Here is a 26,381-nt window from a genome sequence, read left to right on the forward strand (position 1 = left end):
TCCACCTTTCTCCTTCAGACCTGGGAAAGCCAACTGTGTGCTGAGCATTTCTACTTGGACCTAGTACTGTAACATCAAGGTTGACATGTCCAAATGTCAATTTTCCCTCTTCTACTTTTCCCACTAATCCTCATCTCCCTAAAGTATTTTCTTTTATCTACCAGTAGACTGGGCCTAAGAATCATGCTGGATTCTTCCCTCTTTTTAGCCATAGAGAATTTTAGGTGAACTCAGACTATTTAATAGTTCCTAAATGCAATGCTGGTTTTATGAATGAATTAGACATTCCTCATTTCTCCCGTGAACCACTGCTATTTAAGTAGTTCCCTGACTCCAACATGGACATTTCCCCATCCCCAGCCCCATTGTATTCTACAGGGTTCCAGAAAAAAATGTTCTAAATGCAAATGTGTACTATTTTGCTCTCTATACTTTAACAACCCCCCTCACTCTCTTCAGGCTAAATTGTAAGTGTATTAGCATGGAATACAAGCTAGGTCCTTCAAGGCCCTGTTCAGCACCACCTACTGTCCTTCCTCATTTCCAAACTAAGGAACAATTATAATAGCCTTCTTGAAATCCCATAGATATACCTATGTACTCTCATGTCCATGCCTTTGCACATGTTCCCTCCGCCTAGAGGACCATACCCTTTTCTGGGTGTATAGGTCAGAACACATATTTTAGAGTCAGACATTGGCTCAAGCCTTAGCCCCTTCTAGAGATATAACCATAGGCAAATTATTTAACCACGGAACCTCAGCTTCCTCATCTATATGATGGGAAGTGATAGCATATACCTCCTAGAGATTTTGTTGAGATTTAATGAGATAAGGAACACAAAGTTCTTATCTCAATGTCTTTTATATACTTAGCAAATTTTCAATAAATGGCTGATAGAGGTGAATAACTTTGGCTTTTCCTTCTAAATCACAGTTCAGATGTTTAATCCTGTTCTCCTTCCCTACCACTATGCAACCATATTCATCTTCTCATTGCTTCCATGGCTCCTTCTAAAGTTCTTTCACTAGCCTTATTACTAAATCTTGTAATTAATACTTGATTTAACCAGTCTACCCATTAGGCTTAAAAAGTAGAAAAGCAAGGACAATGTCTTCATTTGGTAGCCTATGGATTAAACCCAGGGTCCAGCAAGTATGCCTCATTACATTCCTTATGAATGTAAAAAAGTTAAAGTCTGAATCCTAAGAAAGGAATACAAAAATTTGTATCAGAGAAGATTTGTTCTTCTTCCATATTTTAAGAGGACCCTCCACTTCTTACTTCTATAGACCTGACTATGGAATCATGAAGCTACATATTTCAGTGCAAAATTTCAACTAAGTCAGTTGCAGGTGAGATGGAAGAGTTCCTTAAATTTGGCAGGAAGAGCCAAAGTTAGTCAACTCTTTCTGCAATTTATTGAGAATTTGCTCAGTATGTGAAAGCTTCAGAGACCAAGAATATAGCTGATAATTGAAATCATGAGCATAAACAAGATTGCCAAGAGGGTCTTTTCAAAGCAACAGAGCAGGTATCAGAGAATTGAATGTTGGAGAATACCAATGATTAAGGAGCAAATAGTTAAAAAGGAAAAAATTTAAAAAGTAGTAGTGTGAGAAGTAGGTGACTCAGCAAAGACCTCCACTACAGGCATCAAGTGGAGACATGAAAACAATAGATGTTAAGTGAGATAAGTTCAAATAGCCCCTAAATTAATAATTACATTGCTTGGTACTTTATCTGGAAAATGTCAACAGACTAGTGGGATGAGAAATCATACTGCATTGGAAAGTAAATGGGAGGCAAGAAAAAAAAAAGGCAATTATTCTTTTATTAAATTTGACAGTCAAAGAGAACAGAGAGAGAAGGTGATATTGGAAGGACTGTGGAGACAGGAACTGGGCAAGATTTTTTGGTTCTTTATTTATTTATTTATTTATTTATTTATTTATTCATTCATTCATTCATTCATTCATTCATTTACTAGGGGCCCAGTGCACGAATTCGCGTACCTTGAAAGGAACTGTGGGCCACAAAGCTGTGGGGGGCATGGGGGTTTCAGCCCATCCTCCATGCCCCTGACCAGCCCTTCCCACTGTGGTCCCCGGTCCCCTGTCTGCTGACAGCCCCGCTCCTGCCACCGTTGCTCCCATGCATTGACGACACCTGCCCTGCTTGCACCACTGATGGTGCAGAGTGACTGGGGCTGGTGCCAGCAATGGGTGCGAGTGGTGGCTGCTGCACCAATCACCCCTCAGGAGCAGGGGGAGGTGGAAAAGCCCTCAGGGGCAATCGGGGCCAGCAACTGCCACTCACACCTGCTGATGGTGCTAAGTGATCGGGACTGGCGCCAGCAGCGGGTGCGAGCGGGGCCAGCATCAGCAGCAGGTGTGAGCGCCCAACAGGACCAGAGCACATGAGAGCAAAGAATTCGTTTCGGTAACCATCGGAGGCTCGCACCGATGACAGCAACAGGTGCCCCACCTTGGTTTGGTGCCCCTGCTCATCTGCTCCACTATCCTACCACGGCCAATGCCCACCATGTTCCGCACTCTGCTGCCTGCTGCCAATGCCCGCCATGTTCCGTGCACGCCCCCTGGTGGTCAGCGCACGTGATCGCAACCAGTTGTTTGGTTGTTCGGTTGGTCCGCCGTTCAGCATATTTGCATATTAGGGTTTTATATATATAGGCTTATTTATTTATTTATTTATTTTATTGTTTTTAATTTGGGGTAAAACTTAAGCATGTCTGTAAGCTATGGTGAAAGAACCAACAGAGAAGGAAAGAACTAAGATAAAAGACTGAAGAATTAAATTGATTACGTAGGTCTCCAAGGTGGTGGACATTTAAAGAGCTGTAGACAGGTGATTTTCTCCTTAAAAAGGTGAATAGGTATACTTCTGAAACTGGGTGGCAAGGGAGAAAGTGATGAAGGTTACCTAAGATGATATTGGTAAGTTTAGAAATGGTAGATGGGAAGTTGACTGAGTCTGCACCATAAATCAATACTATTTTTTTGTAACAGAGTAGGATGTTAATTATCTGCTTGGAATGGCTGTTCAGAAATGGGGTAAGAAGTCACAGCAGTCACAAAGGTAAGTGAAGCAAAAAGATACCTGCTAGAAATGAATCCTTTTTGCCATAGACCTTGACCCATGGAATAAAAAACTGGCGCTTCAAACACAATTGGGTTAGAATTAGGGTCAAAAAAGAGGATTTAGTCAGATCCCTCCTCAATAGAGATCTATCAATACTGGGGTAAAGTGGGGGTGTCCACAACGCGTTTATTTCTGATTTAAAGTAATTGCCTCTAGATTGTAAAGTGGCCTTATAAGAACTACTGAAGTGGTTGAGCTAGAATTACAGGGGAAGGGCAGCAACATCCAGAATTAAGGTCTTCTCAAGCATCTAAAACATATTCAGTACCACTGAAGGATAAAAACAACAAAATCCCTACTAGCAAGTAGCCGCACTTCGTTACTAAGAGGCATGGAGTCTGAAATTTGTCTCTAGGTCCAGGAAGGCCATGCAAAGTGCTTGGAGCATAGCAGGGGGGCTCATATTTGGCTTGAAACAGGTAAAAACATTTTGATAGACTTTGCACTTGCCCAATTCCCTGCCTTGTCTTTTAACCCATCAGTGTGACACATATTGAAATATGCATACATATTCTCAGTCCCTGGGTTGACCAGATGTGGAGTCATATACAACTGCTCCATGGGTATGGAAGGTGTCACTTCTAACTCCTGTCTCACCTCCATATAACCACACAGAGGGGACATCCAAGTTCTACTGTTTCAGTGTAGGTCTCTCAGAATCAAAATTCCTGGGTGCTCTGTATTTTTCAGTTTAGTATTACAATGAGTTCAGGAAATTAACCAAACACTATTATTCCTTTTCTTTTATCATAGAAAATATATCTGCACTAGTACAAGTGAAAATAGCCTCATGAACACCTGAGTGCACTGTATTGGGCACAAGATATAAAAATATGGAATTTTAAAATTTTGTATAAAAAGTTATGACAGTAAAACCTAAAAGTTGGGTAAATGGCTTTATAAAAATTGTGTCACAAAAATAACATTAAAGGCAATGCCTATACTAGCCACAGTTAAATAGACATTAAGGAATACCAACAGTTTTAATAATATGAGTGATAATTTTGGATTCAAACTATTTATTCATTTTGGGGAAAACATCTATTTTTCATCTTTAGAACCTAGCCTTTCAAATCTCCATTAACAACTCAGTGGTTTAGATAAAACATCTCCCAAAATAGAGATGACAGCATGAGCAAACGTACTAATAGTAGGCATCCTATATAATAAAAGGGTAGTATGCAAATTGTCCCCTCCACCAGGAGTTCCACCTGAGTTTGACCAGGGGACTGGGCCAGCCCGCTAACAGCCCTCCCTCTGGCCAGCTCCAGGCCCTATGGCTCCCCACACCCAAATCAGGGTCAGAAGCACCGGACCCCACCAATGCACAAATTATTGCACTGGGCCTCTAGCTTTAACACACTGCCTCTAAACTGCCCAGCAGTTCTATAAATAAGGACTTTTAAATAGGCAATTACTTCCTTAATAGAATCATGTGTTTAAAAGTAATATATTTTTAGGAGAAAAAAATCTTATTTAAAGCAAGCCAAATTAGTACTATAATTTGACAATAAACGTGTTTTTTAATCAAGTGTACCCTTGATTTTAAAAACTCACTTTGAACAATCATTCAACTACTGACAGTTCATATACTTACTCATTATTTGAGTAAGGTTTTATTTACCAGTTTTTGAATTCCACTGAAAATGTTGATGTGCTTTTAATCAAAGTATAAGTTGACATATGGGGCATGGGGGAGGGATGGAGCATAATAATTCATTCTGCATCTTGTAAACCAATACAGGGGGTTAGAGTTTGCCTGTAATTAGATGGAATGGGCATTCTAGATAACTTATTTTACTACAAAGGTCCACTGAAACTGTAGTGGCTACCAGTAAATGGCATTTGACTACCAGTCATTTGTAAATGAATCTGAAAGTGTTGTGTAGGAAATTAAATGAGTGGCTGGGGCGGGGCCTGCCCTGAACAAGGGTTGGACCAACTTTGCCTTCAGACCTCCTCTCTAAGGGCAGCACAGACTGACAGTTGGCAGGTTTGGACCTGCCTGTATTGGGCCCAAACTCAGAGGAAAAGGACATGACCTCAATGCCAATGTGACCTTCCTAGAACTCTGGACGAATTATAATAATATTTACATTTTAGTTTTGACCCCACCCTCTGTGGGTTTTCTGTATACATTATGGGTAAGGGCATGCCCAGAAGAAAGATAGTTTCAGTCAATCATCCCTGAATGCAAATGAAAGGCTCCACACGTACAATCCCTCTTTAGAACCCAGGAGCTGTGGGCCATGCTCTCTCTAGCATGCACTCCACCTCCAGGGAGCAATCCCATGCCATTCCCTTCCCTTGCTTTCCCCACAGGCACATAGCCCCTAACCTCTAAAGGACCCCATGACACTTGCATCCAGGGGAGAAATGGGCAGCTGCAGCTCATCCTGGGCTCACCCCCAGAACCTGTCTCCAAGGCCCCTTTCCTCTGACTTCCCTTGAGCTACAGCAGCCCTGCCATTGGTTTTCTCTCCATTTTGTCTCCCACACTCTGTTGACTGACTGGCACCTCATTTGGAATGTATTTTTAATAAATCCTATTTTGCTTTACTTTTATTTTCTGTTGATCTTAAACTCTTTTCTGCATCGATGAAAAGAACCCCAACTGGGAACAAAAGGAAAATCAAAGTCTGAGTACAAATGAACGTAAAAGACCATGGACTATTTTCCTCCTTCTATAGCAGTGGTTCTCAACCTGTGGGTCGCGACCTCTTTGGGGGTCGAATGACCCTTTCACAGGGGTCACCTAAGATCATCGGAAAACACATATATAATTACATATTGTTTTTGTGATTAATCACTATGCTTTAATTATGTTCAATTTGTAACAATGAGAATGTGGGTCACCACAACATGAGGAACTGTATTAAAGGGTCGCAGCATTTGTTTCTCAACCTTCCTAATGCTGCAACCCTTTAATACAGTTCCTCATGTTGTGGTGACCCCCAACCCATAAAATATTTTTGTTGCTACTTCATAACTGTAATTTTGCTACTGTTATGAATCGTAATGTAAACACCTGATATGCAGGATGTATTTTCATTGTTACAAATTGAACATAATTAAAGCATAGTGATTAATCACAAAAACAATATTTAACTATATATGTGTTTTCCGGTGGTCTTAGGCGACCCACAGGTTGAGAACTGCTGGTCTAAACTCAGTCTCTCAAATACCTTGCTTTATAACTTCTTGTGCTCTAAGGCTGTTAGTATCTCTTCACAGGTGCCCTTTTATAACTAAATATTAAACACACACAGAAATCCATTGGTTTTTATACAACAATTAACACAGATCAAGTGCATAAGGCCTCTATTCTGTTTTTCTTTTGTAGGTTATTAGCTAAGTACACTAAAACACCATAAATTCTGAATTCTATGACTCTGTTGGGACTTGATCACATTAATATTATATGTAAATGAGTGCTAATTATACATGATCCTAACTATTACTAACAGAATTCCTATCCCCAATAGTACAATTCTAGCAATTCTTTCTAATCTACTTGAAAACAGTACATAATTTATCATTTTTATTCTTCAGAATAGCTTTTGATGCCTACAATCTAATTTAGTGATATTATATCACAAATTTATAATCTGGTTCTGCATGCATACTGATCAGAAAACAGGTTTCTGAAAGCAGTATTATTTTAGTTATTTTGATAGTAACAGCAATGAGCCATTAATGATAATGACAGGAAACACTACTTTATCTAATATCAACCCTTCAGATAACAGACATAGTGATTATAAACAGCTCCAATGTCCCAGGATTTTCGGAGAATGGGGAAAGTGGTAACAGGGTCTGAAGAGCATCTTGAAAATAGCCGAAGTCACAGGCTTTATGAATGGCACAGGGAGGCTAATAATCAGTTTAAATGTAATTAAGTTTAAATTCTAGAATTAAATATAACAGCTGCTTGTTACTGTTACTCAAACTCAATTTGAATCTTAGAAAAAGTTAACCAAAGGGTCTTTGCATGTGAAATGTGACAGGCATAGCCTATAGAGCCACACCAAAAATCACATGCTTTCCTCAGTTTTTATGGAGCACACGTTTCTGAAAATTAATAGTTTCCAAAAGCTTGGGACCTAAATGCCTTTGGTGTAGAAAAACACCAAATTCCACTTGACTGCAAGTTGTCTTCCTATTTCAAGCGAAATCCATTGCAGCTAAACTGGTCCCCAAATACAGGGGGGACTGGAATGTGCTCTTTGGACTGTTTTACAGTGGTTGGTGGGGCGGGAGGTTGAGAGAGTTTCCAGGAAGTCTACTTCTAGGGTTTCATAAACTAAACTAAATAAAGGGGGGGGGGACACAAAAGATTCTTCTGAATAAATGGTGTGTTGGAAATAAAAATTAACTATATCAGTTATGTCTCCTTTACTTCCTATGTTGACTTGTGAGGGCAAACAGGAAAAAACACACAACAAAACATCTTGCAGACTGGCCAAAATGCGCACTTCCATCTCAAGAAGCCAGGCTCTCCCACTGTCCCGCCTTCATCCCCAGTACATTTAAGCGCCTAGGAGGGAAGAGGGGTGCGAAAGAGGGGGACCCTAACCGCTGCCACCCACTCGCCTCCAATCACGCTCTTTTTCTCTAGTTAATTTCCGCGTGAGGTGCGCGGTGTGGAGTCTTCCTGGTGTGTGCATGTGGAGGCGGAGAGAGCAGGATGGAGATGAGCCCGCTGCCATCAGGGGAACAGGGAGAGGAGGGAGAGGGGGAAGGGAAGGGGGAAAGGAAGGGGGAAGGGAAAGGGGAAAGAGAAGGGAAGAGAAGAAGGAAAAGAAGCGCCTGAGTACCAGTGGGCCTCCAACTTTCCCGCCCAGGCGTGCAGGGCCCACGCTTTCTGCACCAGCCACCCTCTCCAGGGAGCTGCGGGGCCAGCATGGCACAAGGCAAACCCCCGGGTGGCGGCGAGGAGGCGGAGACTCCATCCACAGAGCCAGGATCGGGCCACTCACCTAGGCTCGCCCAGTCCAGCAGCAGCAGCACCAACAGGAGCCACATTGCGCTCCCTAAAGGGCAGCCACTGACGCCCTCACAGCCAGGACAGCATCTGGAGCAGCCACCAGCGTCACAGTCAGAACCCTGCGTTGCTGCCCGTCACAAGCAGGACCCACCGCCCAGGCTGCTGGCCAAGCTCTGGAGCTCTGGTCGCTGCACACCGGCTCCCAGTCCCCGCAATGTTTCTGCAGACGGGAGCCCCTCAGATTCAGGGACTCATTTTTTATAAAAATGTTAATCAAGAAATCTCACTTTCTTGGGCAGGTCAGGCCATGCTGTGAAAAGCAGATAAGATTATAAGAATATAAATATTATTAAGTCTACCAGATCTTGAGAGTTATTCATCAGCACACACACACACACACACACACACACACACACACACACACACAAAGGCAAAACTTTGCCCTCCTGAAAAGGGGTCTCTCTCTTTAGGAAACCGATAGAGCTTCTCAAAGTCTTGACATTTGTGAGGATGCTAACAGCCTTTACAAATGAACATTACATGATCTATGCCAGGTCAGCTAGGATTCAACAGGCTTGATGTCAGCAGATAAAACATCCCCGTGGATCTTCCCACTGCATTCTTACAATGCACATACACATAAAGGTATTCCCACTGATAGTACTCAAAATAAGCACACGATACTGTAAATCACTGTAGAAAGAATGTTCAAATATTTAGTCTTGAACTGAGTGACAAAGCGAAAATATGTCACAACTCTAATGAAAAGGGGAGGGGAATTGTTTTAACACACCATTAATTGACATGTTTAAGTTGTTTTTAGGGAAAGACAGCAAAGCCCATACAAAATTTAGGAAAAGAAGAAAATTCAGATTCAGCCACTGGTACCTCTCTAAAGGCAGACCTGGTGCCTCTATGCCCTGCCACCTGGAAAGCTTACCTCCTACTCTGCCAGACACCTTCGAGTTGAGAATATAACACTCATTCCAATCACTCTGCATTTAGAATCTCGTTGCCCCCAACAGCCCACATCTGGAACATTCATCATGCCTACATGGCAACACAGAGGCCATAAAAGGAGGGGATGAAAGCATCCCCTGTGAGAGAGATTGGAGAAAAGAACCCCTCTGCTCCAACCCCCACCCCGCCCCCCAGCCCCTGCCCCAAAGCACTGATCATACTGGTAACTACATCCAAGGAATAAGCAAGGAAATAACTGACAATTCCAGAGAATCTAGTCAAGCTATTACTGCAGCCAGCAGAGGAAGCAGCATGGAACTAATGAAACTAACCTAGCTAACATGGCACATGCTTCATCCTAAACTTCTTCCCTCAGAGGGGCCTTCTCTGCAAGTAGGACTGGTTTTCCAGTTTTCTCTCTCTCTCTCTCTCTCTCTCTCTCTCTCTCTCTCTCTCTCATCCAAGCTAGTTTTGTTCTTTCCCAACAGGATTCAGTAAGAAAATAGAAAGCTTTTGTGGCAAAGGAAATAAGGACTACACAGGAGCAGGGAGTTAGGAGAATCTCTCCTGGTATTGATTTAGATAAGAAGTCTCCAGAATGCTGTGAGCAGTGGAGTCACCAGCAGAGCGATGGTCCCTGTTATGCTCATCCCATTGTTTCTCTTTCTGTTACACAGGTCCTTCTGGCAGCATTCATACTGTATAGTCTTCTCTCCTAAGAGTTTTGAGAGGTAGTTGTAGTTGCAGTTTTCAAACATCCAACACTGGTAGTGTGTTCGTTTTTCGGCTTTGACGTAGAGACATGCATCAGAATCAACTGTGCAGTTGTTGATGACAGTGCATGAACCAACTGGGTCGACACAGGTGTAGCACTGCAGGCTATGACCTGAATCATAGAGGACAGAAAGGATGATCAAGACCCCGAGCAGGGTGAACGCTCCTTTGCTTCCCATTGTCTACAGAATCCTATCGCGCACCCAGGGTCCCGCTTCCAGCGCCACCAAGATACAATTCTTCAGTGAAAAGGCAAGGAAACGTTATTAAGAGATTGTTTAAATTTTGTTGCCAAGCTGAAGTATTATAAGAAACCCAACACTTCATTTCTCTTATCACTGTGTATAAAATGGGATAACCAAAAAAAGTGAATAAATCACTCCAATCAACTTAGTGGGCTTCTTCAAATACATACAGGCATACCTCATTTTATTGTGCTTTGCTTATTGTGCTTCATTGATGTTGCCTTTTTACTAATTGAAGGACAAACCCTCCATCAGCAAAAAGATTGCAGCTTGCTCTATCGCATTACTCATTTTATTGTTGTGGTCTAGAACTGAACCTGCAGCATATCTGAGGTACGCCTGTGCATCGTAAACCTTCACAGACACAGAGAACATCAGTTTCCACAAACGAAGATCACAATAAAAGTTACACTAAAATTCAAGCCAAATTTTAACTTGACGTTTTAGGATTGTGATGGCTTTTTTGAGGTACTGAATTGGCTATAGCCTCAGTTATTTCATCAAACCCAGAATCCCTGCAATCAGCCTTTTATAGTTTCTTTCCCTTGGAGATAAGGAGGGACTGTGAATAGGATGGATTTCATCCCCAGGATTGTTGTGTCACATGACCAAAGGGATTTTGCTTGGTGTGATTAAGGTCCTCCAAAAGAGATTGTCCTTGGAGAGGGCTGACTTAGTCAAGTCAAGTGAGCCCTGGAAAGGATCTGTGCTCTTCTTGGCATAAGAAATCCAACATGTCACAGGGGTTCAATGAGAACATGGTGTTCTTTTGCTGGCTTGAAGTGTGGAAGAGGCTGTATGACAAGGAATGAGAAACCTCTAGGATCTGAGAAAAGCCCTCAGCAGACATCCAGCATAGAAACAGGGACCTCAGTCCTGCAACCACGAGGAACTAAATTCTGCCACAATCATGTGAGCTTTGAACACGACCCATATGAGAATACAGCCTGGACAATGCCTTTCTTTTAGACCCCAGCCACACCGTGACCAGAACTGTGACCTACAAATCTGTGAGCTAATAAATGGGAGCTGTTTTAAGCTGCTACATTGTGGTTATTTGTTATACAGCACTAGAAAACTAATATAAGGATCTTTCAATGCCTTCATGTCAGCATCTATATTAATAGAGGAATATGCAAATTGGCCAGGATGCTGTCACATAACTACCAATCAGGATGGGGGAGGGGCCGCAGCAGAGTGCTCTCAGCATGCCTGCATTGGGGGTCTGAAGGGCTGGGAGAGGAAGGGAGACCAGATAGGCAGTTAGGGGGATCTGGCCAGGAGGGGAGTGCAGATAGGCAGTTAGGGGGATCAGGAAAGATTGTGACAACACCAGATGCTGGCAAGAATGTGGGGGAACTATATAACTCATATGTTGCTGATGGGAATGTACAATGGAACAACCACTCTGAATACAGTTTGGCAGTTTCTTCAAAAACTAAGCCTATAAATACATATGACCCAGTAGTTGTACTTCTATATATTTATCGAGAGAAATGAAGACTATGTCCACATAAAAAACTGTTCATGATTGTTTATAGAAATGTCATGAGAAATAGCCCAAAACAACTGAAAACAACCAAGATGTGCTATAGTAAGTGGAGGTTCAACAAGGTGTGATATACCCATAGCATGGAAGATGAGAGAGAGATAGAGAAAGAAAAATTGCCACATGAAGCTATTGCATGAATAGGTCTCAAGGGCATTTTTCTTAGTAAAAAAAAAAAGCCAGTCTCAAATTATTACATACTTTTATAAAACATTTTGGAAATGATCAAAGTATTGATCTGGAGGACAAATCGTGCTATCAGGTAAGGGATAGTAAGGGAGCACGTAACTATAAAGGGCTTGCATGAGGCAGATATTTGTATTAATGGGTTAGTTCTATATTCTGATTGCAGTGGTCATTACAGAAATGTACACATGTGATAAAAAGAAATATATACACTTTGTACCATTGTGAACTGGGTGGTTTTGACATTTAACTTCTGTTACATAAAATGCTACCACTGGGGGAAGCTGGATAAGAGTACACAGCATCTCTCTATTCAATCTTTGAAACTTCATGTGATTCTATAATGATTTCAAAAAATAAAAATGGGTGCACAGCCAAATGTCTGAGACCTCTGGTAGAATCCTCTACATTCTCTACAACAAAACACCACTTTTGCATTGTAATGGCCCCAACAGTTAGCATAGTTCATATTTTATCAGGGGACTTTGGTAACAAAGATAAAACAATCACACAGAAAGTTACATGTAATACTTTAATCAATAAACTAAAAAACAAACAAATAAAATAAATGTGAAAATGAGACTAAGCTGGGTTTAGGCACAATGAGTATATACAACAGGGGAACAGCTCAGGGCAATATGACCTGAAGAGCAAAGGACAGCAAAGAGATTGGAACAGAGGTGCCCATGCCAAAGTACATGCAAAAAAGAGAAGAAACAAAAGACCTGATGTTTTCAGATGGTGATCTGATGGAAAGACTAACAAATAATTTGGGTAAATTCCCCAAATGTGCCATGATAAAGTATGAACTAAGGAGTTTGTTGGGAGTTTAGGATGCGTGCCCAGATCTCCCTCTGGGATGCTCTGCTAGGAGGACTGTCTACATAGGAGAAAACTCTAAGTGTGAAATAAAAAGCTTTCTACTCTATACCAGCAGAACAGTTCTTAGACAAAAGTTGAGAACCTGACAATACACAAATAACACAGCAAAGGAGTTTTATTATGAGAAGTAGAAGAGCAATTAAAACTCAAGATCTTAAACTGCTAAACATTACATAATCATTTACTAGACATAAACTACTTTTTGGTTCAAAGGAGGTCCTGGCCTCATTGTGCCCAATTTTAATAGGATTAGGGCTACTGTAGGACAAATGAAAAGGAAGGTTTTAAAATTCTTACCAACGTATTTTAGTTCTATGGTGGTTTTGCCTTCTCTAGTTAATTCTGATACTTCACAAGTATAAATCCCTGGGACAGCATGGCTCTTGTCCATTATCAAAGAGGCATTGCCTGTTAGTAGTGTGTCTGGTACGATGTATGAACTCAAAAATTCACTGTTGGGGTGGGCTTCATTTTTCTCTCCATCATAGAAGAAAATGTATTTATCTCTGAATTTCCACTTCACAAACATTTCTTTCAGGCTCTTTGCCTCCGAATTAGTGACTAAGCATGGGATGAGAACAGTTTTATTGTCATTGGTGTAGTCTACAGATTTGATTGTTTTAAATAATAGCTGAGTTTTAACTGGAAAAGAAAAAGAAAATAGTTTCATTTCACTATAGAATTCAATAGAGTAAGGTCCAACGTATGTTATAAATCCTTAGGATAAAAGAGCAATGCTTCAATTGTCCCTTTAAGTAAATAGTGCAGCTACAGAGAGAAGGCAGGCCAGGTGAAAAAGTGAAACAAGTTATTTTAATATTAACCTGCACAGATTGTAGACACCATTGTAACTATTCCTTATTCATTCTCAGAAATACACAGTGTACATGACCAAGAGTATTGGGAATAAATTCTGCAACCTGTGTTGGAACATGCAGGTATAGTATTTGGCTTCAGAAGCTTTGAAGTAATCATTGTTGCTCACTGATGTATGTAGAAAATATTGTTCTTACCATGGAAAATTTTTGAATAGAAAATCATACCAAATATTACATTAAGTCTCAAATTCTATGTACTGCCTCCACCAGAACTTATTAAACCCATATGAAGTTTATCTCTATATTTATGTTGCATTTCCAAGCAATGTGGTGAGCTATACTGTACTTTAATATAAAAAGGAAATCGGATGAATCGCATCATATCTTTCCTCTAAGATGGAAAGTCTTAGAACTCTAAGGAGAAAAAATATTCTCTTGCTTTATCCAATTGCAAAATACAGACAGCAATGGACATTTGGTATGCAAATACTATAAAGAGTTATATATAATTGAAGGGCATTTTCTCACTCCCACATTTCATTGAAAGTATAGAACAACAATTTTCAAATATATATTACAGGTATTCCTTCCTCCTAAAAACCATAAACTAATCAAAATACAGCTAAGAAACAGTTGAAATCAAGAATAGATATTGCTACTAATATCTATTAGGTATAACATAATAGGTATATTATGTTAAACACTTCTCAATAGGATAACTACTAGTTGTCTTACAAAATAGGGATTGGGAAGGTAACTGCAATCACTCATCTTTCGCCTAAAATATGCAAGATTGTGGAAAAATTGTAGTTCTCTTCATATTTTTCAGTCATGTATTAACTCTTCTATTTAAGCTGTTAGTTGGATTTTTCCCTGAGAAAACAGCACACTTACAAATATAAATATCAACTTTAATAGTTCATCCTTACAATTTCTTCCCTTTACACAAATTGGGAATAAAACTTAAGGCCATAGCAACTTATTATTCTAGGAACATAGTATTAGATAAATGCCCATTGAATTGAATGCTAGGATGCATAGTGAAATATGAACTGAACAAGGTTCAGAAATCCTGGGTTTAAATGGTACCTGTCCCTTGTCAGTATTTGACCTTAAGCAATTTAGGCAACTTTTCTATGCCTTGGTTTACGCTCTGCAAGTAAAGGATCAGAAATGAACACCGGACAGCTTCACAAAATTGTGCCGAGTATCAAAGGAGCAAATACATGGACAAGTGCCCTCTCACCAATGCTGTGCAGTACATATGCAGGTAATACTCTAAACACAGGGCAAAACAGCATTTTTACGCAATGATCTAAACCTTGTCTGACTGGGAGGTGCATATTGTTATGTTTCTGGGAATTTGCAGTCTGAACCAAGCTTGTGGTTCACAAGCTCACTTCTGCCCAGTTCTCTACTCTTCTAGCCATCCCTGTATTAGGATCCCCAGGCAAAACCTGGGTTTCCAATTGTGTTTTTCAAAATCTTGGGGTTCCGAGTTATTTCCCCTGACAATGAAGCATTGAGGGAGCGGCTATAGTGTACAACAAGGAGAGAAGAAACTGGTTGTGATGTTGGAATTAGAAAAGAAGGAAAGTGTCAGAAAATATGGTGCACAATTTTGAAATGGACAAAAGGATTAGATAGTGTCCTTTCAGTGGGGATCTGGGTGTTGTCTGACAGATCCCTTGGGAATATCTGATTTTGTAGGGGCGGGGCCTGCGCCTTTCACTATGTTTTGTAAGTTGTAGAACAGGGACAGTAATGCAAATTACTCCTGTCCATAGAGAGAGAAATAAACTTTGTTATGCAATGGATTTCCAGATGGTGGAAGAGAGGCTTGAACAACTAAGTTTTATTTCACTAAGCATGTTGACCAATTGCATATATTCACTAATTCATTTCAGTAGTACTGATTGCCTATATGTGTGTCTTTCTCCCAATGTTTTTTAAAAGCCAAGATGGCCTTACCATGTTGCTAGCCTGCTTATTCAACAATTTCATAACTTAGAGAATGGATTTTCTAGAGAATACAGGAAGTATTGATTGCACTGCATTATTTGTTGTAATATACAAAAATCTTAAAGATGAAGCCATTTAAATTGAATTAGTGCTGTTAATAAAATTTAAATAAAATTCACTTGGAATATCTATAACTTGGATAACCCTTGCACTATAATTAAGCAACTTAACAAAAGGAAGATAAACAACCCAATCAAAAAATGGGCAACAGGCCTAAATAGATACTTTTTGAAAGAGGACATAAGGAAGGCCAAGAGACATATGAGAAAATGCTCAAAGTCACTAATCTGAGACATGAAAATCAAAACGACAATGAGGTACCATCTCACACCTGTCAGAATGGCTATCATCAATAAATCAACAAACGACAAGTGCTGGAGAGGATGCAGAGAAAAAGAAACCCTAGTGCACTGCTGATGGGAATGCAGACTGGTGCAGCCACTGTGCAGAACAGTATGTAGTTTCCTCAAATAACTAAAATGGAACTCCCATTTGACCCAGTGATCCCACTTCTAGGACTATATCCCAAGAAACCAGAAACACCAATCAGAAAAGGTGTATGCACCCCTATGTTCATAGCAGCACAATTCACCATAGCTAAGATTTGGAAACAGCCTAAGTACTCATCAGCAGATTAGTGAACTAAAAAACTGTGGTGCATCTACATAATGGAATACTGCACTGCTGTAAAAAAGAAGGGATTCTTACTATTTGCCACAGCATGGATGAAACTGGAGAGCATTATGCTAAGCAAAATAAGCCAGTCAGAGAAAAATAAATATCACGTGATCTCACGCATTTATGGAATATAATGAACAACATAAACTGATGAACAAAAACAGATCCAGAGACAGAGAAGCATCGATCAGACTGTCAAACCTCAGAGGGAAGGTAGGAGAGGGTGGGGGTAAGGAGGAGAGATCAACCAACGTACTTGTATACATGCATATAAACCTAACCAGTGGACACAGACACCAGGGGGGTGAGGACATGAGTAGAGGGTGTGGGGGAGCATTAGGGGGATAAGGACACATATGTAATACCTTAATCAATAATGAAAAAATAAATAAATAAAGGTAGTCCAGAAGTGTCAATCTACCAACTATTGACCACAACTTCATCTTCTATGAAAACTTATTTAAACACTAATGTGCTTAAAGTTATCTAATTTTGGATTTCTCTCTTTTGCCTACTGCCTTTTGATTGAACAGCAAAGTGAAGAAAAGGTTTGATAAAGAACAAATAAAGGAACACAACTAACATGAGTAAGAAAATTCTGAAAAAAGAAGATATGCCTAGAGCAGTCTAAATTAGATAGAAAGGTATTAATACAACCATCAGTGATGCCAGCATTAGAAATGAATTAAAAATAAAATGGAAAATTATTTTATATTAAATGCCAAAAATATTGGATTCTACAATCTCTGTGAATACCAATAGGCAACCTAACCATATCCTTCCATAGTCCTGAAGACAGCCAACATGTGGTTACAGAAAAGGCTCAATATATAGCTCAGAATTTTTTAAAATGCACCAAACATTTATTGAGAATTACTTGATCTGAAACATTGTGATAAGATGTGTGGATGCAATGATGGGGGGCCGGGTATGAATTATCTTTTCAAAGCTTCCAATTCTTATTTGAGGGCTTGATATGCACTTTTCATAACACAGGATTACATAACTGTCTTCCTTCCTATATGAGCAAAGTGCTCTGGAAGGGCAGGAGGGGACAGGAATCAGCCTTACAGGTTTCTAAGAAAATGTGTGTTGCTACCTGGGGAACAACAGAAAAGTGTCATAGTCCCCGCCCACTTGGGTGGTCTTCAGTCTTTTAACACATGTTCCATGTAAAATTTCTCTCCTCTGGATCAGCTCTTAAATCTCTCTCCTTCTGCAGGAGCTTACTGCATACTCTCCAAAGCAGCCCTCTCGTCTTATTTCTTAATTCAGATTGAGTCCATCAGTGATGCCAGATGAGAAGCCAGAAGCTTCTAATAATCCTCACCTTAAAATTGACCTTCAGCCCCAACAATCCACACTTCTCTCCCCTCACCCCCATTTCTCCTCTTCAGAAATGAATCCCTTTACCTAAGAGGTAGTTTCTATTTTTGCCTCCCCTCCCATCAATCTCCTCAAGGACTTTCCTAGTTGATTATCAGCCTCCCACATACCCCTATTCCATTTACATAGGTTTTGCTTTTCTTTGTTTTTAAACATTTACAACATGTCAAATATTTACCAACTTGAGGAAATCCCTCATCTTTGTCTCTCTTGTCCCTAGCAACACAAAATAATAACCTAGAAGCATTTCTTCACTTTGTTTCATTTCTTAAGTCTCTGCCACCTGGCTGCCATCTCTGCCCTTCAGCTTCACTACAACAGCTTTTGCCAAAGCCACCAACAATCCCTTGTGAAAAATCACATCTGTATGGTTCACTTTCTATCTCAACTTCTCTACAGTTCTTGAGCCAGTGGACAGCTCCTTCCTTATGCCTGTCCCTTGGTCTCTATGCTATATCTCTGGATTCTGAATTTCCTTCTACTGTTGGTTCACCCATCCCAGCTTCCTTTCCTTATTGAAACCTATTCTGTGATTGACAATAAATATTAGTGTTCCTAAAGGCTTCATAGTCATCACTGCCTCCCCCTTCCCAGTATTTACCCATATTCATGGTTCTAACTACCTACACACTTTTAATTAATCAGGTTCCACCTTTCTACTTCAGACCTGGGAAAGCCAACTGTGTGCTGAGCATTTCTACTTAGACCTAGTACTGTTACATCAAATTTGACATGTCTAAAAATCAATATTCCCTCTTCCTACCCTCCCCACAAATCCTCACCTCCTTAAAGTATTTTCTATTATTTACCAGTCAACCAGAGTGGGCCTAAGAATCATATTTTTGGTGGACTCAGTCTATTTAATAGTTCCTAAATGCAATGCCAGTTGTATGAGTTAGGACATTCCTCATTTCTCCCTTGAACCACTGCATTTGAATTAGCTCTCTGACTCCAGCCTTAACATTTCCCCATCCCAGCCCCAGTTTATTTTCCACAGTTCCAGAAAAAAATGTTCTAAATGCAAATGTGCACTCTTTTGGTCACTATACTTTAACAACCCCCCCCCCCCTCCATCTTTTCAAGCTAAATTGTAAGTGTATTAACATGGAATACAAACTAGGTCCTTCAAAGTCCTATTCAGCTACATTTCCTGTCCTTCTTCATTTCCAAACTAAGGTCTAATTATAATGACCTTCTTGAAATCCCATGAGTATGCCTATATACTATCATGTCCATGCCTTTGCACATGTTCCCCCAGCCTAGTGGCCCTAAACCTTCTCTGGGTGTATACATCAGAACACATATTTTGGAGTCAGGCATTAGTTCAAGCCTTAGCCTCTTCTGGAGAAATAACCTCAGGCAAATTATTTAACCTCAGCACCTCAGCTTCCTCATCTATATGATGGAAGTGATAGCACATACCTCTGAAGATTTTGTTAAGATTTAATGAGATAAGGAACACAAAGTTCTTATCTCAATGTCTTTAATATACTTATCAAATTTGCAATAAATGGCAGCTAGAGGTGACTAACTTTGGCTCTTCCTTCTAAATCACAGTTCAGATGTTTAATCCTGTTCCCCTCCGTACTATGCAACTGTATTCATCCTCTCCTTATTGCTCCCATGACTCCCTCTCAAGTGCTGTCACTACCCTTGTTACTAAATGTTGTAATTAACACTTGATTTAATTGGTCTCCCCATTAGGAGAAAGGGTAGAAAAGCAAGGACAATGTCTTCATTTGGTAGCCTATGGATTAAACCCAGGGTCCAACAAATATGCCTCATTACATTCCTTATGAATGTAAAAAGTTAAAGTGTGAATCCAAAGAAATGAGTATCCAAAAAATTGGTATCACAGAGGATTCATGCTTCTTCCATATTTCAAGAGGACCCTCCACTTCTTACTTCTATAGACCTGATTATGGAATCATGAAGCTACATATTTCAGTCCAAAATTTCAACTAAGTCAGTTGCAGGTGAGATGGAAGATTTCCTTAAATTTGGCAGAAAGAGCCAAAGTTAGTCAATTCTAGCTGCCATTTATTGAGCATTTGCTAAGTATGTGAAAGCTTCAGAGACCAAGAATATAATTGATAATTGAAATCATGAGCATAAATATGATTGCCAAAAGAGTCTTTTCAAAGCAACAGAGCAGGTATCAGAGAATTAAATGTTGGAGAATACCAATGATTATGGAGCAAATAGTTAAAAAGGAACAAACTAAAAACTGAGTAGTAGTGTGAGAAGTAGGTGACTCACCAAATACCTCTACTATAAGATATCAAGAAAGTTTCTTGATATGAACACAATAGATGTTAAGTGAGATAAGTACAAATTAAAAATCACATCACTGGGTACTTTATCTGGAAAATGTCAACAGACTAACTAGTGGGATGAAAAGTCATACTGCATTGGGAAGTAAATGAGAGGCAATTATTCTTTCATTAACTTTGACAGTCAAAGAGAACAGAAGGTCTATGGAGACAGAAACAGGGCAAGATTTTTTGATTCTTTTTCTATTTATTTATTTGTTTGCTTATTTATTTATATTATTGTTTTTAATATGTGGTAAAATTTATGCATGTCTGCAAGCTATGGTGAAAGAACCAATGGAGAAGGAAAGATCTAAGATACAAAACTGAAGAATTATATTGATTTAGGTCTCCAAGGTGGTGGAAGTGAAAGAACTGTATACTGATGATCTTTTCTTTAAAAACTTGGATAAGTATACTTCTGAAACTGGGTGAGAAGGGACAAAGTGGTGAAGGTTACCTAAGATATTATCAGAAGTTTAGAAATGGTAGGAGGGAAGTTGAGAGAGTCTACACCTTACTTCACTATTTTATTTTTATTTATTTTTTTACAGCTGAGTAGGATGTTAATTATCTGCTTGGAATGGATGTTCAATAATAGGGTAAGAAGTACCAGCAGTCACTAAGGTAAATGAAGCAAAAAGATACCTGCTAGAAATGAATCTGTTTTGCCATAGACTTTGAACCCGGAGCTTCAAACAGAATGGGGTTAGAATTAGGGCCATAAAAGAGGATTTAGTCAGATCCCTCCTCAATAGAGATTAAACAAGAACTAGGGTAAAATGAGGGTGTCCACAATGCATTTAGTTCTGACTCAAAGTAATTGCCTCTAGATTTTAAAGTGGCATTAAAAGAACTGAAGTGGTTGGGCTAGAATTACAGGGGGAAGAGCACCAACATCCAGAATTAAGGCCTTATCAAGCACTGAAAATATATTCAGTACCACTGAAGGATAAAAACAACAAAATCCCTGCAGGTAATCACACTTTTTGTTATTAAGAGGCATGGAGTTTGAAATTTGTCTCTATGTCCAGGAAGGCCTTGCAAACTACTTGGAGCATAGCGAGGAGGCACACAGTTAGCTTCAAAGAGAAAAATAAAATTTGATAGACCTTGCACTTGCCCTATTTCCTGCCTTGTCTTTTAACCCATACGTGTGACACACATTGAAACATGCATAAATATTTCAATCCCTGGGTTGACCAGATATGGAGTCATATATAACTGCTCCATGGGTATGGAAGGAAGTAGAGAAGGGTGTCTCTACTAATTCCTGTTTCACCTCCACATAACCACACAGAAGGGAAATCCAGGTTGTACTGTTTCAGTCTAGGTCTGTCAGAATCAAATTTCCTGGATGCTTTGTATTTTTTAGTATTACAATGTTTAGTATTACAAAGACTTCAACAAAATTGACTCTACATAATTATTCCTTTTATTTTATCATAGAAAAGATATCTGTGCAAGTGAAAGTAGCTTCATGGTTGCCTGCATGCATTGTATTAGACACAATATATAAAAATATAGAATTTTTAAATCTTGTATAAAAAGGTATGAATGCAAAACCTAAAAAATTGGGTAAATGGCTTTATAATAATTGTGTCACAAAAATAACATTAATGTATTAAAGGCAATGCCTATACTAGCCATAGTTAAATGGACATTAAGGAATACCAACAGTTTTAATAATGTGAGTGATAATTTTGGATTCAAAATATTTATCAATTTTGGGAAAATACCTATTTTTCATCTTTAAACCCTGGCCTTTCAAATTTCCATTTGAACAACTCAGTGGTGAAGATAAAATATCTCCCAAAATACGGATGAGAGCATGAGCAAATGTCCTAATAGTAGGCATCTCTATATATAAAACCCTAATTGCAAATAGACCAAACTGAGGAACTGGTCGCTATGAGGAGCGCTGACCACCAGTGGGCACACGCAGAACATGGTGTGCATCAGCTGTGGTGGGATGGTGGAGCAGGTGAGTGGGAGTGCCAGACCAATGCAGGGCACTGGTCGCTGTCATCGGGACAAGCCTCTGGTGGTTACTGAAAATTCTTTTCACCCATGCACTGCTGTCCTGCTAGGAGATCACACCTGCTGCCAGCACTGGGCCCACTCAGACCCTCAGCTGGCACAGAAGCTGCCACTCGCACCTGTTTCTGTTTCCCAGTGCCAGTCCCAATCGCTCAGTGCTTTCAGCAGGTACAAGCAGTGTCTGCTGCCCAATCACCCCTGAGGGCTTCTCCATAGCCCTCTGCTCCTGAGAGGTGATGAGGGCAGCAGACAATCCTTGCATCCGCTGACAGCGCTGGCCCTGGCCCTGTTCCCACCTGCTGCTAGTGCTGTCCTGAATTGTGCTGCACCATCAGTGGGCGCAAGTGGGGCCTGCGCCTTCCTTCAGCACATGGGAGCAGCTGCTGCAGGAACTGGGCTGCTGGCAGAGTGGGGACCAGGACTTGTGGCAGTAGGGGCCAGGGGGGGGGTGCGGAGGATGGCGTGAGACCCACTTCTGTGCCCACTGCAGCCTCGCAGCCCACAGTTCCTTTCAAGGTACACGAATTCATGCACTGGGCCCCTAGTTTAGTATAATGCTTTAACACACTACCTCTAAACTGCTGAGGCCATAAATAAAGACTTTTACATAGGCAGTTACTAGGTGCACCAGTTAATAATGCGGATTTTGTAATCAAAGAAAACACAATAATTTCGAGAGAAACATCAAAAGTACTTTATTAGAAGTAATGTCCATCACTAGCTACACATTTCCCCATCTTTTAGGTAGTTTGTGGATACCATCCCAAAAGAAAATTTTTGTTTTGAGGCAAACCATTCAGAGACCCAATTTTCCACTTCTTCCTATGTTTTGAAGTGCTGCTCAGAAAGTATGTGTGCCAACGATCAGAACAAGTGTTAATCTGAAGGAGCCAGGTCTGGTTAATACAGCAGGTGGGTAAATACTTCCCAGGCAAGATCTTTTAATGTGTTTTTAACTGGTTTTGAAGTGTGTGATGGTGCGTTATCATGAAGCAAAATTACTTTGCCGTGTCTCTGGCACATTCTGGTCATTTCATGATCAAATTGATTATTTGTTGTCGGTAGCAATCAGTATTAATGGTTTCATGTAGTTTTAGAAGCTCATAATACACCACACCTTCCTGATCCCACCAAACGCAGAGCATTGTCTTTTTTCCGAAGTGATTTGGCCTTGCAGTTGATGTTGACCTGGATCAACCCATGATTCTGTGTGTTTGGGATTTTCAAAATAAATCCACTTTTGATCACCAGTCACAATTTGATGCAAAAAAAGACTTTCTTTCGTGCCGTTGAAGCAACATTTTACTGATGTCCATTTGTCTTTCGTTCAGTTGATGTGGCACCCATTTTCCTTCCTTTAAAATCTTTCCCATTGCTTGTAAACGATTGTAAATTGTTTGCTGAGCAATGTTTAATCTTTCTGCAAGTTGTTTTTGAGTTTGACACGAATCTTCATCCAATAATGCTTGCAATTGTTGGTATTCAAACTTTTTCGGTTGACCTGGACGTTCTTTGTCTTTCACATTGAAATAATCAGTTTTAAAGCATTTAAACCAGAGTTCACAAGTATCTTGAGATGGAGCATGTAGACCATAAGCTTCGGAAATATGCGATAACTTTTTCTTCAAAATAAAGTAATGAATTATAATTTCCCACAAATGCTTTTATTGGCATGAAATTCGACATTTTTAAACGTAATAATATCTATGATGTTAACACCTTCAGCAAATTTGACATATGAAGTTTTGAAGATTGCTGTCAATACAACAAAAAAGCATACATATCAAATCGCATATATATCAACATATGTGTAACTCCATATATTGAAAAAAAAAAATCCATATTATTAACCAGTACAACTGGTATTTCCTTAAAATAGGAACTTGTGTTTAAAAGTAATATATTTTTTGGAGAAAAGAAAACATTTAAAGCAAGCCAAATTATTACCACTTGGAGTGCGGGTGAATTTCCCGCCAAAATATAAGATGGCTCTGTCTTTTGGTTTTGTTCCATCCACCAAAAGGGTGGATTACAAACAAATATTTGGTAATACGCAGTTACAATCGGCCCGAGTTTACACGTTTCCCGCACTCCACCGCAAATCTATATAAACCGAGTTAAAGACGGCTCCCGCGGAGTACGCGCAATTCACGCGAGCCGATTTAACTCGTTTCCCGCACTCCAAGTGTTACTACACTTAGACAATAAACTTGTTTTTTAATCATGTGTACCCTTGATTTTAAAAACTCACTTTGAAAAAGTCATTCAACTACTGACAGTTCATATACTGTCATTATTAGAGCAAGGTTTTATTTACCAGTTTTTGAATACTGCTGAAAATGTTAACGTGCTTTTAAACAAAGTATAATCAGATATAAGGGGCATGGGAAGGGAAGGAACATAATAATTTATTCTGCATCTTGTAAACCAATACAGGGGGTTAGAGTTTGCCTGTAATTAGATGGAATGGGCATTCTAGATAACTTATTTTACTACAAAGGTCAACTGAAACTGTAGTGGCTACCAGTAAATGGTATGTGATTACCAGTCATTTGTAAATGAATCTGAAAGTGTTGTGTAAGAAATTAAATGAGTGGCTGAGGCAGGGCCTGCCCTGAACAAGGGTTGGACTAACTTTGCCTTCAGACCTCCTCTCAATGGGCAGCCCAGCAGACTGACAATTGGCAGGTTTGGAGCCAGCCTGTATTGGGCCCAAGCTCAGAGGAAAAGGACATGACCTCAATGCCAATGTGACCTTCCTGGAACTCTGGACGAATTATAATAATATTTGCATTTTAGTTTTGACCCCACCCCCGGTGGGTTTTCTGTATAAATTATGGTTAAGGGCATGCCCAGAAGAAAGATAGTTTCAGTCAATCATCCCTGAATGCAAATGAAAGGCTCCACACATACAATCCCTCTTTCTGGTCATTCCACCATTTCAGTAGTTGGGCTTTTACTATATTGGATGTTAAACACACAGAAATCCATTGTTTTTTATACAATTAATGCATCTCAAGTGCATAAGGCATCTATTCTGTTTTTCTTTTATAGGTTACTAGATGCCCAGTGAACAAAATTCGTGCACTGGAGGGGGTGTGACCCTCAGCCCAGCTTGCACCCTGTCCAGTCTGGGACCCCTCATGGAATGTCTGACTGGATCTATTCTTGTTCATCAAATTATATTGACCATTATATCCCACGTATGAGTGAGATCATGTGATATTTATCTTTCTTCAATTGGCTTATTTCAATTAGCATAATGCTCTCCAGTTCCATCCATGCTGTTGCTAACGGTAAAAGTCCTTCTTTTTTATAGCAGCATAGTATTCCACTGTGTAGATGTACCACTATTTTTAATCCACTCATTTGCTGATGAGCACTTAGGTTGTTTCCAAATCTTAGCTATTGTAAATTGTGCTGTTATGAACATAGGGGTGCATTTATCCTTTCTGATTGGTGTTTCTGGTATCTTGGGATAGAGTCCTAGAAGTGGCATTACTGGGTCAAATGCTAGTTCTATTTTTAAGTTTTTGAGGAAACTCCATATTGTTCTCCACAATGGCTGCACCAGTCTGCATTCCCACCAGCAGTGAATGAGGGTTACTTTTTCTCCACATTGTCACCAGCACTTGTTTGTTGATTTGTTGATGATAACCATTCTGACAGGTATGAGATGGTATCTCATTGCTGTTTTGATTTGCATATCTGGATGATTAGTGACTTTGAGCCTGTTTTCTGCTGGAGGCTGAGAACAGTAGTTAGCATAATAAATGTGAGAAGTTCCTCAAATTGCTGATGGACATCTTCAGAAGGGCTGAAGATCTGCATAGTAGTACCTGCTGACAAACAGCTGAAGGAAATTCCCCTAACCTGATTGTCCTTTACTGTATACCAAAACTTACCTTTGATATGTATATCTGCTTTGCTAAAGGGCAAAATGTGTGAATAAAAAGCTGTGGGTCCAGACATTCAGAGAGCCCATTACACTAGAGAAGGGTTTTCACTTGGCTTCCCCCAGTGCCTTCCAAATTTATACTTTTTGTCTAGTCTCTCTCCATTTATGCAAAGCTCTTCTCCAGATTCCTGAACCCTTGCTGTGGAAAGACTGCAGCATTTATGGTGCTCAACTAGGGACATCTGGAGAAGAAGCTTATTAGCCTGAGCGAAGCAAGAGTTTAAGGATCACTGGTAAAGGTGGGTTTACAGGTAAATTCAGTGGGGAGATTGACTGCGCATAAAGCTTGCACCAAGCTTTGGGATTCACGATCCAAACTGGGCAAGGACATCTTTTTCAAGCCAGGCCATAATGGGGAAGAATTCAGCTAAAAAGCAAAATTATAAAGAAATTAAAATGTCAAAAGGTACTCTTTTAAATCA

At 39.9% G+C, this 26,381-nt stretch overlaps 1 protein-coding gene and 1 pseudogene across 1 annotated transcript in view; both read right to left on the minus strand.

Moving 5' to 3' along the window:
- The window catches only part of LOC102419199 (leukocyte surface antigen CD47-like), a 127,728-nt gene that overhangs the window by 44,463 nt on the left and 56,884 nt on the right, over positions 1 to 26,381 (minus strand). The gene's annotated exons all lie outside the window — the stretch shown is intronic.
- On the minus strand, positions 9,677 to 10,069 carry LOC102438407 (annotated as a pseudogene).

The sequence above is a fragment of the Myotis lucifugus genome, unplaced genomic scaffold (assembly GCF_000147115.1).
Source record: "Myotis lucifugus unplaced genomic scaffold, Myoluc2.0 scaffold_67, whole genome shotgun sequence".
Lineage (NCBI taxonomy): Eukaryota > Metazoa > Chordata > Mammalia > Chiroptera > Vespertilionidae > Myotis > Myotis lucifugus.